Source organism: Cryptotermes secundus, unplaced genomic scaffold, assembly GCF_002891405.2.
Source record: "Cryptotermes secundus unplaced genomic scaffold, Csec_1.0 scaffold428, whole genome shotgun sequence".
NCBI lineage: Eukaryota > Metazoa > Arthropoda > Insecta > Blattodea > Kalotermitidae > Cryptotermes > Cryptotermes secundus.
Genome location: NW_019720711.1, coordinates 1,430,037 through 1,449,705, shown reverse-complemented (window position 1 = coordinate 1,449,705; position 19,669 = coordinate 1,430,037). Strand labels below are relative to the sequence as shown.

General features: G+C 43.2%; 1 protein-coding gene across 3 annotated transcripts in view; it reads right to left on the bottom strand.

Annotated features, from left to right (window-relative positions):
• LOC111871774 (fibronectin type-III domain-containing protein 3a) overlaps window positions 1-19,669 on the bottom strand; it is a 227,393-nt gene that overhangs the window by 149,086 nt on the left and 58,638 nt on the right. The gene's annotated exons all lie outside the window — the stretch shown is intronic.

Here is a 19,669-nt window from a genome sequence, read left to right as displayed (position 1 = left end):
CTTCCTTCGTCATCAGATAAAAGTATGAAACCTACTCTGCCCCCATCTAACATACCCAACAGAGCAGGTTTCATATGATTACCCGACGACAAAAGCACAATCAGCTTCCGAAACGTCGAGCTTTTTAACAAAAATCAAGTTCTTGGATATACCTAACAGCTCTACATGTGTCAGTTCAGTCACACGGCTTTATAGACTTTTAGCCTTATCCTTACGTTTTCCACCTGCGTAACAGCGACTGCCTATTCAATACATTCGCAGCTAACCTCCACACAGATCTTGGGGATATTTTCTGCATACGCCGCTTGAGGACACTCCGTGGCAGCGGAACTGGCATAGATATATAACAAACGGAGAACTTAAATAGCTAAAGTTAGCCCCTTTAAAAGGAGTAGCTGAAGAACAAACATCGCGTGACATCTACGTCCTTAAATGTTGGTTAATCTAAGTAGCGTACGTAGGTCTACATTAGTTTCAAGCCAAACGAAAAGGCCCTACAACAGGAAGGGATTAACAGGAGACCGGAGGAAGTTGCATAATGAATTTTGCAATTTGTACCTTTTATCAAAAGCTATCCCTGTAAGAGGCTGTTAAAGGTCCGTAGGGTTGTGAGAGGTTGAGGCTCCCACATTTTCTAGACAGTCGGCTCACAGACTGCGGTGAAGTTGTCAGCCTTACGCGCCGGCAACCCATTACTCCCAGGAAGAATCCTGGTACTCATTTCTGTTAGAAGCTGAGTCGACCCCAGGGCCATAGTGCGGCTGGAAGGATTAGGTCAACTCAAGAAATCCAATAACATCTGTAATCGAACCCGCGACCTTCCTGCTTGTAGTATAGTGTCTCGGGATAGCGCAGTCGGTATAGCAACTGGCTACAGACTGGACGACCAAGAGATCGGGGTTCGAGTCCTGGCGGGGGCAAGAATTTTTACTTCTTTATGTCGCCCAGGGCCAACCCAGCCTCCTATCTAGTGGATACCGGGAGACGTAGGCATAAATACGTTAATATTAAAATAGATATTTAGGAAACTGAATATGATGGATACAGTGGAATGGGGTGTCTCAGGAAATGGTTCAATGCTGAGATCTTGTGAATACCCAAAAAGACGAGGAATATCGTGACTCAGAGAATTTTAGCTTCTCTGTACACTGTCTGCCTAAAATATTACTGAAGGCGTCATTATCAGATAGTGCCGTAGGTAGTGAAGTCATAATTAAGAAGTTACTAGATCATATTTTCAACGTAAAAAGGAAACCCAAACCGGCATACCGGAAATCACTTTGATTACACATGTTTCTTCTTCCGTACGACTGCCTGACTACTCAAGATATGACGTACCACTAAAGATATTGTTACATGTACACCTGCTACTAGGCAACGAGTTGGTAAACGAGTTCCCGCTAAGACAAATTCTTCATAAACAGTCCGTTGCTAGGTTACGCAACAACAGAGGAAGCCGCGTCTTCTATGTCGTCCGTGACAAGCAACAGTAGAACAACAGTGTTATGCAATCCGTTTCTAAGCAATGGAACTGTAAACGCGTCTAAAATAATTGGTGTTTTCCGCCGTGTCAGTGCAGAGTGCTTAAAGAAAATTGGATTCAGATGCAAAGTCAGTTCAGGGCAGTTAAGAGTGAATAATAGTGGCAGAAGCACGCGAACACTCAAGCAAGGAGAGAGCAAACTGGAACTAGGACTACAAAAGAGTACAAGAGGTCAGTCTGTGAAAACTTAACGTGTGATATGAAGACTTGATGTGTGCTATAGTGCAGTGGTGTTGGGAGTGTGTGATTTATGGAGACTGTTATAGTTCCTGTATTATAAATCCGTGAAGACTAGTGGAGATAGACTGAAGAGAGTGGCGTGGACTGCTTTGTAGTGTGAAAATCAGCAATAGTGCAATAATTAATTGTAGTTACGACCTGTAGGTTATTAATAAATCCAATTACCAACACAAACTCGCGTCTTACTCAGTGAACAACGTGACAGTATTTAGACGCAGTAGGAGTATCACTGCTCAACAGCACTGACTATAAGGCGCACGGAGGCCTCCCCAAGATGAGCGGACCCACTCGTCCGATTATGTTTCCCCACTCCCTCCCCAATGATCGCCATCTATTGTCACGTACTTCGACGGACAATTCTGACAATACTAATTTTTATGAAGTTCGTCAAATTATTTGAAAAGCATTCTGCCCTTTGCAACAAGTTGCAACTAACCAAAACCAACCAGAAGAAATGTTCCCCTCACGCCTACCCCCAAATTCTCACTTCGATGGATATGAACAGTAGTAGAAGGGTACAGTTCGTGGCATGAATAAAAATATATCGACATGCAGAGTCAGGAACAGTTTCGGCATCTCTCGTCATCCTATGATTCAGGCGCAAATGGCGAGTTGTAGAAATCGCTGTGTTCTGAACGACGGAAAATTAAATTATTTATGCTCATATTCATATCGTTTCAGCAAACAAATATGCCAGCAGGTCCTATAAATAATCAGAAGTTGTCTGGGAAATCGGAAATGACATTATTTTACACATGGTCCACATCCGTTACGTACAGATGAGGAAAAAGTCTATTCGTAAGACATGTGAAGTTCGGTGACAATGGTGGCCTTCAACAAAACCTTGTGTTTCAATTGTAGTACAAATGAGAATATGATACGAACTTGACAATTCGATGTCTGGGCATCTTGCCAATGCATGTCTGTTGAGGCAGACGTATTGCTTTCTTTGGGTTAATTAAAGATATGGCTACATTATTGTGCTCGTTGTGACGCTAGTACAAGCTAATAGAAGCTACATACATTTCTTATGAACAGATTAAATACTGTCCATAGGACTGTGCTTACCGCCAACGGAGGCCCTCTGTTAACGTAGTCCAGAATCATGCGATCAAACTGAAACGTCGACTTCTCTCCATAAAACAATAAGGTCTTGCATCTAGGTTTCCATAATTTTTATTCCACACTTACCTGAAAATAAAGAAAACGAAATGAGCAAACAGTGAACATTTTAATGCCATGTGGAAGTATATATGCAGGAGAGGTACTTATTAATATTTACATTTCCTATGGCAATCAAGGAATGTCCTTTGACATATTCAACTGCTCCAAAGAAAATGGTGCACAAAACTATTACACCACAGTCAAACCAAACTGCTGCTTAAGATTAAGAGAATACATTTGAAGAAGTAACAAGAACCTAACTACACAAGCTTATAATATTATTACTCTCAAGGCTTTCCAAATCGGAAGTAACATTCCAGGTTCATGACTGGAATAAAATATAAACAGTTCACTGTAAATAGCTATACACTAAAACTACCAACACACATGTAAAGACGATTAAATGGAACTTTTATGGAGTACGCCAAATTAACTTATTCATTCAAATATCAGAAAACAGTGGAATATAAAATTGTACTCTTCTGCTGTCACATACTCTTCATGGCATAAGAAGATATACGGTCTAAGCATATCTACATAAAGACACATGTGGTCAAATTTCCCACAAGGATATCTTCCTTATTTTGTAAACGTAGGCGTATATAAACAATATATTTACCCAATTAAATGTGCTATTATAATTTTAGAATCATTTCATGTTATTTTTTGGTGCACTAGGCCTACCTAGCGACAGGTTTTAAAACTAAAATCTTGTTGGCCCGTACATAAGTCACCTCTCCCATGTGCTCTACATACAAGATATGATAACGATTGCTCGATTGAAGAGTAAATTTTAATCCGCCGATATCTGCCTGCAGGAATTCAAGAAAGCCAGCAGGCCAACCCGTGTCCCGGGGAAAAGACTGAGCAGAGCCAAGAAACAAATCGTGTCTTTCGATATTGAATTCAGGAACGGAGTATCGAAGAGCCAAGTGAGTTTAGATGTACAAAGACAGATGTTGCACATCTGCAAGTCATGTGTGCGACTGTGATTCCCACAGCTTGCAGCCCAGCACCACGTTGCGATGAAAACTGGGTCATCACAACTGCACTACAGCAAAAACATGCGCCACACCAAAGCAGTAGGCCAATCTACTTCGGTTTGGAACAGGGGTCGGAAATTATTCTTACTCAGGGGGCGAGCTGTTGACATACTACTGTTAGTTCATACTTATTTCCTTCGAAGGTGCATGAAAAGTCTTGGGAGCTGGGGATACGCCTGTAGACGTAAAAACTCGTTGTGCACAGCTCCCAGGACATTTCAGATACAGAGGAAACCACGTAGAAATAGGGTTAGGTGGTGAAATCAAGCAGGAAGAAGCGGTCGGGACATGTTGCACGCAATTGCACATAAACTTGTAATCTGATGACAGCACTTCGGGGACCTACGGTTACGCAAAATGAAAAGCTTTGTTACAAGGTATTTTACGAAAATAAGCTGGGGGTGGGGGGCTACCGGATTCAATTGGCTCAGGACAGAGTCTAGTGATGGGCTGTTATGGGACCGGTAATAAACCGATGGTTTCCATATAAGGCGGAGAATTCCTTGACCACCTAAGCGTCCATCTCTGGTGAACGGAGTCAGTTCTAGTCATTACCGACATTTGTCCACTTAACTTCGTCATTCATCTACCAGTTTCAGTGTACACACACTAATATAACAAAACATTCAAACTCCGTGGTTTTAGTCCGCAAGCGAACTATACCGACCGAGCGACAGCCGCTTGTTGGCGAAGTCAGTGCCAACAGCGGATAGAGTGTCGCATGGTCAGCACAACGGATCCCCACGGCCGTTAATCTCAGTTCTCTAGACCGGAGCCGCTATTTCCTTGAAATAGCTCCTCAATTATCCTCACGAGGCTGAGTGGACGCCGTTCCAGACCCACTACTTTTCAGAAAATCTGATCTCACTCGCTATCGACACTAATGTCACCTTCTCCAACTTACTGTTTACTCCGAAGTGTCATAATACTTGTACTATGCCCAAAGACGCGTAACTCACAAAGCATACTTCTAAGGAAGCCTTTCGGTTCATTCCTGGAATGCCAAGAATTCTAGTGGATAGCAAGTAGACCTATAATAATATTACATTTCAGCATCCTGTTGCATTGGGGACGTGTTCACTCGTTTCCGTCTCTATTGCAACACAAACCGTGCACAGTCTCTCCTTTATTTTAAAATGTAACATGGCCAATCGCGGTAGCCGAGCTCGGAAGCCGGGATCGTGGGTTCGGATCTGTTTCCTGTGAGGTACGAACTGAGTCCTTATATCATCGCATTATTCTTATACATTGCCGGTCACGGTAGTCGAGCGGTCTAAGGCATGTACTGTCTTCGCTCGCTCGGAAGCCGGGATCGTGGGTTCGAATTCGTGGTACATGCCCTGTCCATCTTATCCTCTGTTGGGGCATGAACATTCAGAACAACGATATCAGACCAGCGACCTCTTACTACTATGCATGATATCCTATCACTAACGAACTCTACCCTCTTAACTGCTGATACGATTCTCTTATGTACGGAAAAACCTGTACCTAATTCATGGTTCCCACTCCCCTTTCCATAGAACGATATATATATTCGCCTGCTGGTTCGGTGCAACCTCTGTCCCATTTGACCTCCTGTACTCCCACTAAATCTAACATATTTTAAGACTTCCCTCGCAAATGTCATGAGCAGGGCCCACATTTTGATGACACGTCATCTTTTTTTCCTTGTATGCTATGCGATGCTCTTAAATATATAAATCTCGGATATGAGCTGCTTGTTACAGAAATGTAAATTTTATAGGTATTTTTTTTGTCATTTTTTGACAGTTTTAGGTTTAATGTCATTTTTTCATTTTGGGAGTAATTTTTTGGTAAATTTTGGGGCTTTTAAGGGTATTTCATGTCATTTTGGCCATTTTAGGGAATTTTTCTTCATATGTTTTCTGAAATGTGAATAACATGGAAGCGCAGTGTTCTTTCTTTTCTCCTTTAGGTCATTTTTCTGGATTTTTTCGGTCATTTTTTAAATAGTTTCAGGTCATCAAAATCCGGGCCCTGGTCATGACTAAACCTGCCCTATACAGCGTTTGTACATTCCGTGTACAAAATCGCACTTCCATTTTCGTTAGCTCAAGTCGTTTATCCAAAGAATCCGCCCAAGTCCGAGGACCTTTGTGACAATTCTTAACAAGCTTAATTTTACGGAGCTGAAGGACCACCCCTTGTCGGCTTCCGCAACTGTTTATTCGGTATACTCGCAGCTTCCCTCTATATCTGGAGACCGTCTTCTCTAACCGCAACCCAAGGAAGCGCCATGCCGTGTGGACAAGGGACGCACCTAATGAACGAATAAATGAAGATAAAAAGACCGGAAAAGAAGAAAGAAACCCTACCGACTGAAATCTGCACTTTCATGTACCTACATATTAGTCGTCTTACTGAATGTACCTCGACTACTGTATGTTTATTCTGCAGTGTTCCGACCTATCCATTGCTGGGCAACGGATGTTTTCTATGGAACCGCCTATAGATTATATAAGTGGTACAGAACCGAATCAAAAGAGAGACCCTCCAGGTTTGGGTAGTCTCGAATCTGAGACAGCAAAATGTGGTCATGAGTTTCGCGGGACTAGGACCTGACAATGACTTCGCTGGCGAGGGCCAGCAGAAATTGTAAACGACAGACCAATCCCCTCTTCTGAGAGGATAACACATAAGGTCTATAACCGTAAGTGTTCAGTTGGAAAATAAAATTACTGGCCATGAGTCTCAATTAGTTTGTCGCCAAGACGAACTGATTAGCGGTAAACTGCCAGTCGTAAAGTAACTCTGACTCTGACTCTGACTCTGGCTCTGGCTCAAAAGAGAGAGAAAAGGAGAACGAAAATGGGGCGAGTCCTCGGCAGTCAAGGAAGAACTGATGATAGAAAACACTGCATCTCGAAGGTAGTTACGGAGAACTGCTACGTGGGTCCTCCGAGGCACGTGTGTGAATAGGATCATGACAGCACTTCCACGTGTACGTGATCCTTATCATATCCCTTACGCAATGTCGCAGAAACGTGGAAGGTGAGTTCATTAGAGTCTCAACAAGATTGAGGAACATCACTCAGGGCAGCGTCGAAACGTGTGTACATGTGGATGAGAGCGTTATTATTTTTGTATTGCTAGTGGGGTGGGACTAAGTCCCTTGTACTTCGGCCACTTCTGGCCTATTGCACCAGCCCCAGATGATAGGTGAGGGTGATTTTGGAGCAATTGGTGGAATGAAGATTGGCAGGGGAAACCGAAGTACTTGGAGAAAACCTGCCCCAGCGCCACTTTGTCCCCCACAAATCCAACTTGACCAGACCCGGGATCGAACCCGGGCCGCCGCGGTGGGAAGCCAACGACTAACCGCTTGAGCTAGGACGCGGCCTTGGATGAGAGGAAGTAAATGACATTTCGGCGTGCGTGGTTCAAACCTCTGCTTTCGCACCATGTTCCCAGATGAGCTTATTTCGTTCACTTCAACCGTCCCTTAAAATACACTCCTTATGATATCAGCATTAGCCTACTCTATTGTCTCCTGAAATACAAAGTAATGTTGACAATAACTTCGCGACTTACGTAAAAACGTGGCCACACTATATGGTCCAATGTAGATAACCGATCTTAAACGAAACATGAAAGTTTTAAGGTAAATTTCTCGCTGTGCTCAGGGTAAACCATCACATTTTAGGACTACAGATCGACAAACTCTGTGGCCTGTAGTCCGCAAGCGAACTATACCGACCGAGCGAGCGAGCGCCGCTTTACAGCGAAGTTAGTGCCAACTTTTGCGGATAGAGGATGTCACGCGGTCAGCGCAACGGATCCCCACGGCCGTTAATCTCGGTTTTCTAGACCTGACAGATCGACATACTAACGCGAATCTTCAATTCAAATTGCGTTTTCCTGTATTTATGTGCCATTATTTTAAAAATGTCGTCAGAGTAAAGGCGAACCTGTTCAGTACAACAACGGTGTCCAGCGTGGGGAGCAATGTTCGCACTCTACTACCTCGATATTCATGAAAGTTCACTTGTTTATGCAGAAACAGTAAAGGGAAGTTCATGGCCAACTCTGTTCTGTTTCGATGTGGCTGGTAAATAATTTATCCTTGGAACAAAGCAGATAATCTGCAGATAAAATTCTGTATGTGGTCAGAACAAACCTGTAAGTAGGTAGCGAACAACTGCATATGGCATGATGTAGCCAGAATGGCTGAAATGTAAGTTGTACTACACACTAAGACTATGGGAAATCTTTAAGTAACGGATCAGCCTCTTGCAAGTAACAATGGTACCCATCCCTCCTCGACACTGCTACATGCAGTATAAACATCACGGCTAAACAACACTTTTTTTAAAGGCTGATTCCAACTACAAAAATGATGTCACTAGTCTTCCAGCAGTATCATGAATGCTATTAATCTAGAAGCATCCCAGACAGCGTTAACTTAATCTCACAGATGTGCTTTCAAAGAAAAAGGTCATACAATTCTTTTTTTAAATAATGTGCAGTCCTAAGGACATATAAAATTAAAATTAAGTGGCTATCACAACGAGCATAAACAAGCAGTGAAGTCAGCACCAACAGCACACATAAGATGGAAACGTGGCGAACCCGCTGTTCTATGCATCTCAATATGGACGGATACAGTGAAGCTTGGCAACACTTTGTTTTGTCTTTTGACCATCGTTACTGGCTACCTGAGAATCGTGTGCTTTCTGAACGCGGTAACTGACTCCATGAAATGAAGCCCTTCTCCAGAAGCTAACAGTCCTTCAGCTGGTCAACATATTTCTCGCCTTTTGTGGAACCCCAGGTCTGTTTACTGTGTTAGGAACAGTCCGCCACCGGTCTCTATCCTGAGCCAGATTAATCCACTCCGCCTCGTCATATCCTACTTTTTTATGATCTCCATATATACTATATGATATATATAGTATATATCATATACTATATATATGATACTATGCTATATATATACTAACTTCATAGAGCTGAGCCCTTCTCCTATCTACCATCCATTTTAATATTATCCATCCACCTACGTGTAAATTTTCCTAATGGTCTCTTTCCTTCTGGCTTTCCCACAAAAATCCTATATGCATTCCTCTTAATCCCTATTCGTGCTACATGCCCCACCCCTCTCATCGTCCTTTACTTGATGATTCTAATTATACTTGGAGAAGAGCACAAGTTATGAAGCTCCTCACTTTTCCACCTACACTTATGTCTCCCAAGAGGTGTCTTCCTTTAGGGTGTTTCGACTTTAAATAAGCATGCGATCATCTCTCCCCTGCATGCCGAATGAATGGAAATTGTCTCAAACTGGCATCAAACTGTCAAACAGCGAAGCCACAGTAACACAAACAGGCCCGAAGTCCGCGACTCTGAGGAAATTGCAATCGAAAATCGAAATTACTGGAATGGCAGCCTTCATTGTTGCAGTCTCCACTTCAATGCCTGGGACTTAAAAATGATTTTCATTTCAAGAACTCCCACAGTCTCAGGAATGTGTACATACTGTTCCATCCACTGATCCACTTAACCAAACAACTAACTGTAGGACACCTGAGTGGAGCGATCAGCTGAGAAATGCACGAGTGGACAGGAGGAAAATATTACAAGCAGTTCCGAACATAACTCACAAAGCCTACTTCTTCTTTATGCGTATTAATTTTTATATTCATGATAGGTATGATCTGATGCTGCCTCAAACTATAATTTGACTATTTATACATAAAAGACAATCATTTTAGGCATGAAAGGAAAAGAACTGATGATAAAAATAATAACACGGTCGAACAAGTTTGAAACTTTGATTACTTAGGTTTCAAATTGGGCGGTAAGGTAAAGGTAAAGTTGTCTCTGTGCTTAACTAATTAAGCACTACACCATGAAGGCGTATGGGAGGAGTGGGTGTATAGATCCATATTTTCTTGACCTCGGCATTAGTTGGAGGCGAGTGGTCAGTTTCACGCCCCGGCCGGGGAAAAAGACCGCTGTATCCATTAGATAGGAGGCTGGGTGGAATTCACAGCCGGTCTGAACGACGTGGAGAAGAGAAAATTCTAGACCCTACCGGGACTCTAACCTATTGGTCGCTATACCGACTACGCTATCCCGGTTCAAAATTGGGCAATAATATAAAATTAAACATAAAGCATAAATTACAAAGGTGTAATTGTATGTGAGGCACAATTAAGCACGCACTGCTCCACAGAAAACGAGAGAACACGATACTCAGATTGTACAAAATATTGGTTGTGCCATTACTACTTTATTGCAGTGTGCGCTAGAATCTAACTCAAAAGGCTGTAAAAATTACAGCTGCTAAAATTAGATTTCTGAGACGTGTTAACAGGCTGTAAAAATACAGACCATAGAAGGAATTAAGACTTCAAAATGGAACTAAATGTATTCGATCTATGGTATAAGAATTAATAGCAGCAAAACTACGTATTACGAACACATCTTAAGAATGAGAACTGACAGAAGCTGTTTCATTATCACTAAGAAGGAAAAAGAGAGAGACAGAGATGTCCACTACTGAAGAGAAGACTATCCCTTGGATCGGAACGGGACAAAGACCCAATCCTTGTACATCATAATGACGTAAATTGAGTGAGGTTAACTCTTCTAAAGGACCTTACAGAGTAGGTGTCTCCCCACTCACCTGAGGACGGAAATAGGCCCAGTAACCGAAACGCTGTGTTCTCTAGTTCTGCAGAATATCGAACGATGGTTTAAGTCCAAAAAAGTAATTTCGGATCATTACTATTGTCTACAGCAGAATATTTTTTTTATTGCTAGTGGCGTGGGACTAAGTCCCTTGTACTGCGGCCACTTCTGGCCTATTGTACCAGCCCCAGATGATAGGTGAGGGTGATTGTGGAGCAACTGGTGGGATAGAGATTGGCAGGGGAAACCGAAGTACTAGGAGAAAACCTGCCCCAGCGCCACTTTGTCCACCATAAATCCCACTTGACTAGACCCGGGATCGAACCCGGGCCGCCGCGGTAAGAAGCCAGCGACTAACCAATTGAGCTATGGAGCGGCCATACAGCAGAATATTCAATTATATGTAGTGTAGTATCTGTACTGTTGATTGCCTTTTTCGAAATGCCAAAAGCAAAAAAATGGATTTTGGGAATTGTGTTGGAATTCTCATTTTGTCACTCGTCACGGAGGCGGCCAAGAATAATAAATTCCATTGACATGTATCATGAGGTGATTTGCCTGTGAGGCAGAGCGGCTGTTTGGTCTAGGCTCGCGCTTCAGAGCCACTGTTACCGCTAACACAATACTTGGCAGGCAGTTGAAGCATCGCAGTTCCAGTGCAATGAATAAGACTACACATTTCATGTGAATTTAGCGAAGGAAGTCGCTAGTTAACATAAAATCTGAACTTCCTTTCAGCGGTTCGTAGGTCTAAAGACAATTACGGAGAAATTTAACAAGACTGCACTGTGAATATTACTGTCGTCTGGATGTGACGCCGTTTCGTGTAATAGGTACTAACGTTTCGGAAGAACCTGCTGCCTCCATTTTCACCCACCCTGAAGATGGAGGCAGAAGGTTCCTCTGAAACGTTTGTACCCATCTATCAAACCACACGGCGTCATATCCCAGAAGACAGTAACATTCTTAGTTACCACCAGGATTACCCAAAATCTCCTACACAAGATTAGGAATGCCTCGCAGAAAACAAATTCCTTGAACGTTCCATCTCCCCGAAGCAAAAACGTCACGGCTTTGAAAACACAACTGGAACTTGTACTGATTCCAGCACTTTACAAATCACAGCAGCGCCCGCTAAGCCTTTCGCAGCCAGCCGTTCCCTAGCAACGGAATTATACCAGTCTCACTGTAACTACAGCACACATGAAATCTTCTTTGCACATTGTAATTCATTTCTTGCTATTTCTTATCAATTATCTTCGACTGCCGTCTCAAGAGACTCCCTCAATTCTAATTCTGCTGTCCTTGGATCCTTGTTATATAGCCTCGGGTCGGATCCAACAGACAACACCGTTTACATCGTTATAGTCCAACAGTACTTCGATTGCTGTTTACGTATTCGTTGCCGAGGGAATCTCTTTACCGAGACGTTACCTAGCAATGGACGTCTACTTTAGCTTCGCTATTTCGGCTTTCAGGCGTCATGTCACAAAATACTATGTTTCCTACGATTGGTTCACTAGACCTCTACGAATTTACTTTCTTTCTTTCTTTCTTTCTTTCGATTTTGTACAAACCCAAAGAGAAAACCCGGAAGTATTCCTCAGTGTATACGTACTTCAGCAGTGCTTCCTTTTCATTATTTATACGGGCTCTGTTCATTGCCTGGGCTAGGTTTAGCATGAGTGCATGATAGACCGACCCTACGTAGTGTCACGTCTCCGGGTGACTGATAGTCAACACACGGACAGATTTCTCCACGATGTCTTCTTAATTCTGAATTACTGGCAGCGGTTCGAGCACTATGCTACTAACCACTAGGTCATGAGGGCCGCGCCATAGCTCATGCGGTTAGTTGCTGGCTTCCCACGGCGGCGGCCCGCGTTCGATCCCGGGTCTGGTCAAGTGGGATTTGTGGTGGACAAAGTGGCGCTGGGGCAGGTTTTCTCCGAGTACTTCGGTTTCCCATATCAAGCTTCATTCCACCAATTGCTCCACAATCACCCTAACCTATCACCTGGGGCTGGCAACAATAGGCCAGAAGTGGCCGCAGTGCATGGGACTTAGTCCCCACCCCACTAGCAATAAAAAAACCACTAGGTCAACAAACAGCAACGATAAATGCCATAAATCCTGCAGGAAATCAACACAAAACAGTCTGAAATCATTCTTCACAGGACGTCAAAGAGAAAATAACTCAATTTACGTTAAATTGTGGAAATCCCATCCTACAACTTGTATTAAGATACAGAATCTATTAGATAAGGGGGGGGGGGGTTCGTCACGTTTGCCTGTACTGTGTGTACATGTCATTTCGCGGAATAAACACGGGGGTCAAATGTGAATCTACGCTAAAAATGAACTTGATAAACCGGCGATAATTTCTGGCACCCCGTTAACAGAAAGACGGTTTAGTTTGCCAATATTCAGCTTACTGTGGCGTAGAAAGTGCATACACTTTCAAAACTGTGGAACCGCGAAAGAAGATGCACAACATATGCCGACAAAGAAATACTTTCACATACAATACATTTTAAACTCGAAGAACGATTCATCTTACAAGATCCAGCGTCGGTGTTTCAACTGCAGTTGTGATGAACTGCCGAATGAGAGAGATTATTATGAAGACCGTAGATAAGGATTCGGAAGGAATCTGTCGCGGTCTACTACTGTAGTTACTACATTGCATAGCGGCCTCCGTAGTCTAGGGGTAACGTTCCCACCTCATGACTCAAGGTACGCGGGTTCAAACCCGACGGAGGTCATGGAATTTTTAAGGGCGGAAAAATTCAGGGAACAAGTCCTCCGGGAGGGACTTTAAGCTGTGGGTCCCGTGTCGTAGATTTACGGCACGTAAAAGATCCTCATGCCTTAAGGAGGTCTCTGAGCCAAATTACAAGGACATTTCCCGCCCAATAGTCTCTAACGCCTCTGGTAGATGGGGGAAGCATCTAGATACCGCTGAGCCAGTAGAGGCCGAACTCGCTGGCTGAGTCGGGACCGATGGCACGCACCAGTATCGGTAGGGTACAGAGACTGGTAGAATATCACAGGGGGACGTACAATAGACCACTGGTCGCGGTGCATGGGGAAACCCACCCCTTCCAATAATAATAATAAAATACTATATTGCCTTCGTCTGCACAAAATCACGAACCATGTCGAGATATGAATCAGATGTCTACAGCGGTACTTCTATATCAAACTACACTTCTTCGAACTGAAGGGACTAACAGCGATGTTTCGGCAGTTTGCGGTAAATGTTAGGCACTGAAACTGGCCACGCGTCCTTTTTCTGAAAAGAAAATATCCTTCCTCATATACTTAATTTTATTTATTCTCCCTGTTAATCCACTCCCCCCCTTCCCCGCTGTGGTTACTGATCAAAATATGTAAACTTTCATCAAGCAATTTTTGTTGTTAAAGAAACAAAACAAAGTAAAATAAAAGTCGTGACAGTAAAAAAATTAAACACCGTCTTGTGACGCAAACTCACAACGTTAAAAAAACAGTCGGAGGAAGAATTTAGTAAATATCGATCCAATTACGTCATAAAAAGTAAAGTAAAGTTCTCTCTGTAACAGGCCGTGAAGGCCCATAGGGCCCTTGACAATCGGCTCAAAGATGGCGGTAAGGTTGTCAGCCCTACGCGCCCGCCGCGCTTTACTTCCCAGGAAAATTATTTATTTAATTTCTGGTACTCATTTCTGTCAGAGGCTGAGTAAACCCCAGGGCCTAAGCTGCCTCCGTAGTCTAGAGGTAACGTTCCCACCTCATGACTCGTGGTACCCGGGTTCAAATACCCGGCGGAGGTCGTCGAATTTTAAGCTGTGTGTCCCGTGTCGTAACTTTACGGCACGTAAAAGAACCTCATATCCCCAAAGGGGATCACTGAGCCAAATTCCAGGACGTTTCCCGCCCAACAATAGTCTCTAAGGCCTCCGATAATTGGGGGAAGCATTATAGACACCGCTAAGCAAGTGGCCGAACTCGCTTGCTCGGCGGGACTGATGGTACGCACCATTTATCGGTAGGGTAAAGAGACTTGTAGAATATCATAGAGGGAAGCACAATAGATCAAACTGGTCGCGGTGCATGGGGAAACCCACCCTCTCTAAATAACTAAATAACTAACTAAACCCCAGGGCCTAGTGCAGCTGGAAGGATTAGGTCAACTGAAAAAATCCAATGACCTCATCGGGACTTGAACCCGCGACCTTCCGGCTTGCAGCACAGTACCTTAACCACTACCCCCCAATTACGTGATATTATTATTATTATTATTATTATTATTATTATTATTATTATTATTATTATTATTATTATTACTCTTGAATTTGCGCCAGGTTTACGGAAAAATGAAAGCACAATATTTGAAGGTAGTACTACTATCCTAACACGGATGAGAATGGATATGCACACAGAATTTGGGTTGAACGACCTTTTGAAAGACGTATAAAGTGATGGAAGGACATATTAAGGTTGATCTTAGGGACAGGAAGTGTACGAAAGTGATTCTGAACCCTATCTAGTGACGGGTTTTAGTATTAACCGTGTTGAACTTTCCGTTCTATTAAAACCCGAGCTATACTTGGTTGCGTTAAGTGTTTACCTCTGATCGATGTTACCGAAACTATATCGACAGCCTTTCTATAATATACAGACCTGGCACAATGGCTGAGTGGGAGGAACTTGAAAGAAAGGCGCGTTATCTCGCTGGACTTCCCGTTTCCGGAAAAAATGCAGCCTCCATCTCGCTCTATCCGCTGCCAAAGTACCTCGCATGTTGTACCGAGGGAGGTCGCGTGCACAAAGCAAAGTAAACGAACTCTGGACCAGTACACACGAACTGATTATTGTTGCATTGACATGAATGGAGTCTAAACATCAAAGGCAGCAGTGCATCAGATATGGGAGGAAAATGAAACTGCAGCGTTATGAATATACAAAAATAAGGCTCATCAATATTGCAACGCGGTCATGTTCAAGATTATCGAGAATCGATGAGCAGCTCAGGTTGACGCTCCTTCCGTCTTGTGCTGCTAGCGACAGCCTATAGCTCAGATAACAGACGATGCTTGAAATGTTCTCACTTGCTCAAGCCTTGCATCCAATTTGAAGGGGAAGCGTATTAAACGACGCTGGCATTAACGAGACTAGGCTATATAGCGTCGAATGGTATGATTATTAAGTAAGTAAGTAAGTAAAGCTATCCCTGTAACAGGCCGTGAAGGCACATAGGGTTGTGAGACGTTGAGGGTCCCACATTATCTAGACAATCGGCTCAAAGATGGCGGTAAGGTTGTCAGCCTTACGCGCCGGGCGCGCTTTACTCCCCAGAAAAATTATGATTACTGTAGATGATGATATGAAAAAAAAAAAAAGGATTTGGAAGGGAACGACGGTCAAATTTGGGTACAATCCCGGTATTTACCTGGAGGGACCAAAGAAAACTACGAAAGACCTCAGTCAGGATAATCGGTGTTCAGGTCGAGATTCGAAGCGAACACCTCCCGAATACGTGTGTAGGACGCTACCGCCATGTTAACCCGCTCGGCAGCACCGATTTTATGGGGGGGGGGGGGAGAGACCGAAAGGCCTAGGGCTCAGTGAAGAGATAAGACTACGAGTATAAGTTGAAAACGGTGCCGGGTCTGAATATTCTTCCAGGGGGTTCCAAATTTCACATTTACTTTTTCCTAAAAGGGACTTCAACGCGTGAATGCTAATTTCTTTTCCCTAGGTGCAAGGAATGCATGAATAACGAGTGTGAGAGAGAGATTTTTCAGACTCTCCTATAACGCCCTGTAGTTCGTTGAAAGTCGACCGACGTTTCGGAGGAGCATGCGTGCTACCTGCTTCACGCTGGTTCCTTCCTTGCCTTATTCTTCGATCCTGAAGATGGAAACATATTCATCCGAAACGTCGGTCGCCTTTCAACGGACTATATGGCGTTATATCCCAGAAGACACAACTCTACGGAGGTATTACTTCTATTTTGTTAGGTTAAGGGTTGTCGATTCCGCTAGCAGTCAGAATCTTCGCTGGCTGACAGATGGGTGGAATGTTAAACTCTTCCTCGTGGACGGTTCAACGATTTGTGAGAAGATCTAAGATGGTCGCACTATAGATCTTGAATTATGCACTCGAAATTGATAAGACATAGTGCGGTCGCATTTCATGCGAGGGATGTATTCCTGAAGACTTCGCATAATTCAAGACAATTTCTCTCAAAGGAATAAATGTAAAGTAGAGGGGATGCGTTCTCGGGGCGCATAAATTTACAGCCGCTGTGGCGCAATATGACATTTAATTAATTAATATCTTCTTAATTTTTATTAAATTATTACATTTATTGTGTTATTATATTTTTTGGGGGATTCGCATTACTTCAAACTTCGCGCATAAAGTGAGACTATTAATATTTGCTAGTATCGCACTATTTCAAATTCGTGTAATTCAAATATGCATAAAATGCGAACCCAATGTATATACGAGATCAATCAATGGGATATGGAGCTCGACTATGTAAAGCACACCAGAAAACCAATGCAGAATCCTTATCAGAACATAGGTCAGTAAACCCAACATTATCAAGCAAGACGGCTCGTATTTTTGTACGTGAACAATAATAATTCAAAAAATGATGCCACAAACTGGGGTTATGGTGGGGAGTCAACGCATCAGGGCCACTTCTGTNATTGTGCGTCCCCCTTTAATTTCTACTTTCGCCATACCCTACCGGTACTGGTGCGTGCTATCAGCCCCGTTCAGCCAACGAGGTCGGCCGTCGGTACCTGATATTTCCCCCATCTACCAGAGGCATTGGAAACTACTTGGGCGGGAAATGTTGCCTAATTTTGCTCATAGGTCTCCTAGAGACATGAGGATCCTTTACGTGCCGTAAATCAACGACACGGGACCCACGGCTTGAAGTCCCTCCCGGAGGACTTGTTCCCTGAATTTTTCCGCCCTTAAAAATTCCACGACCTCCGCCGGGTTTGAACCCGCGTACCTTGAGACTACGGAGGCCGCTTAAGAATAATGTAACTAAGTTGACTTCAAGATCTCTTTACTCGTGGGAGAAGGAAGAACGTGTTTTCGCGCTCAGCACCGGAAGCAGATAAGCGGGGCTTACCTTCAGTTCAGAAGATATCAAAAATAACAAAAGGCACGCAAGAGATAAAGTACAAAGACATACTCACCGCCAGGTCGTCGCCAACCATCCGGAATGCCAAGTTCCTATATACCGTTATATATTTTACCTGCAGTATAAAAGATTAACATTCCTGGTCGAAGGCAAAAGTTGAGTGTTAACTTGGTCTGCATCATCATATTGCCAACAGAACGGAGCTATAGTATGGTTTTTGCTACGACAAGTAGGTGGAAAACACTGGAATGTGACTCCTGCGACCACGTGATCCAAGGCACACATGGTTTTACCTCGGCTAAACATTGGGCATGGAGTCAGCACGAGTTTTTTTTTTCCTGTGGAGACAAATGTCACGACGGGAGGGCCTCCCATGAGAATTATCATAATCTCCGCTCAGAAACTGACGAGCTAGGAATCAGAACGTAGCACCAGGAAGCAGAAGTAATTTTATGAAGCGCATGAAGTCAACACTTAGTGTATTAAAGAGGTCGGCAACACCACAAACAGAGAATTAAGCACAGTACAATTATGCATATGTAAACACTGACAGATGAGCAAAAATTGTGAGAATTTATACGGCAGATGTTGCAGAAGGGACAAGCGGCCGCTGACGTCTGGTAGCACGGGTATACAAATTTAGTACCCCAATAAATATCAATCTAAGGCATGGGACGTTTGGCCACGGGAATACATCTTGGACAATCCGAAAGCTTTTTTGCAACACTACAATAGAGTAGCCTAGATCTTCAGACCAAAGTAGATACAAATAAATATATATGTAGCTACAGTGCCTACTGTGTGGCTAAGAAATATGGATTTTTATTTATTGCTAGTGGGGTGGGACTAAGTCCCTTGTACTGCGGCCACTTCTGGCCTATTGTACCAGCCACAGATGATAGGTGAGGGTAATTGTAGAGCAATTGGTGGAATGAAGATTGGCAGGGGAAACCGAAGTACTCGGAGAAAACCTGCCCCAGCGCCACTTTGTCCACCACAAATCCCACTTGACCAGACCCGGGTTTGAATCCGGGCCGCCGCGGTGGGAAGCCAGGGACTAACAGCTTGAGCTATGGCGCGGCCAAGAAGTACGGATAATAGCAGAGAATCTCATAAATAATTCTAGAAATATACAGTACATGTATTCTTTGACCGAATGGTTAACACGTTGTTTACGGACTCTAAATCAACTGGACATATTTATTATTTGCAATGCACTGAACACGGCTGGAGTTGAAGGAATGTGGCTGCAGATAGCTGAAAAAAGTCGGGTAGCTGATGTACTGGACACGACTAATATAAGCGTATCATCGTAGAGGTACGTACTGCAAAGTAATTTATGCATAGGCCCTTTATGAACTGATTGAACATCAACTAACAAACTAACTGACTGATCGATAATAAGTAAATGCATAGTGAACAGTCTTCCTTCAAACGTCGACACGTACACAGCCAATCAAGAAACTGCCTAGACATCTGAAGGTTCATTGTAAGCTCCTGGAAATTTTTGGAAAAGAGGTACGGGGTTCAAAACTACGTGATTATATTCCCCATGTAGACAACAACAAAGAGTAGAAACCACAGATCCGATACTTACCCCTTCCCATTGGTTCATGAAGGTCAAAAATATATATACATTTTTTTTTTCCAAAATCAATAGGCAAGTTTCAAGCTTAATTAGACCTAGAGGAAGTGGGTTGAGTAAGAACTTGTAATGATATGATTTGCAGTCCATATCATGACGAACAAGTTATTTTTTATTGGAGTCTCTAGTTTCAATACTTATCGAGATATAGAAGATAACGCAAACCTCCATTCCAGCCGAAAAGTCGTTTTTTTTTCGCTTTATAAAAACCTGGTACAGGGATAGCT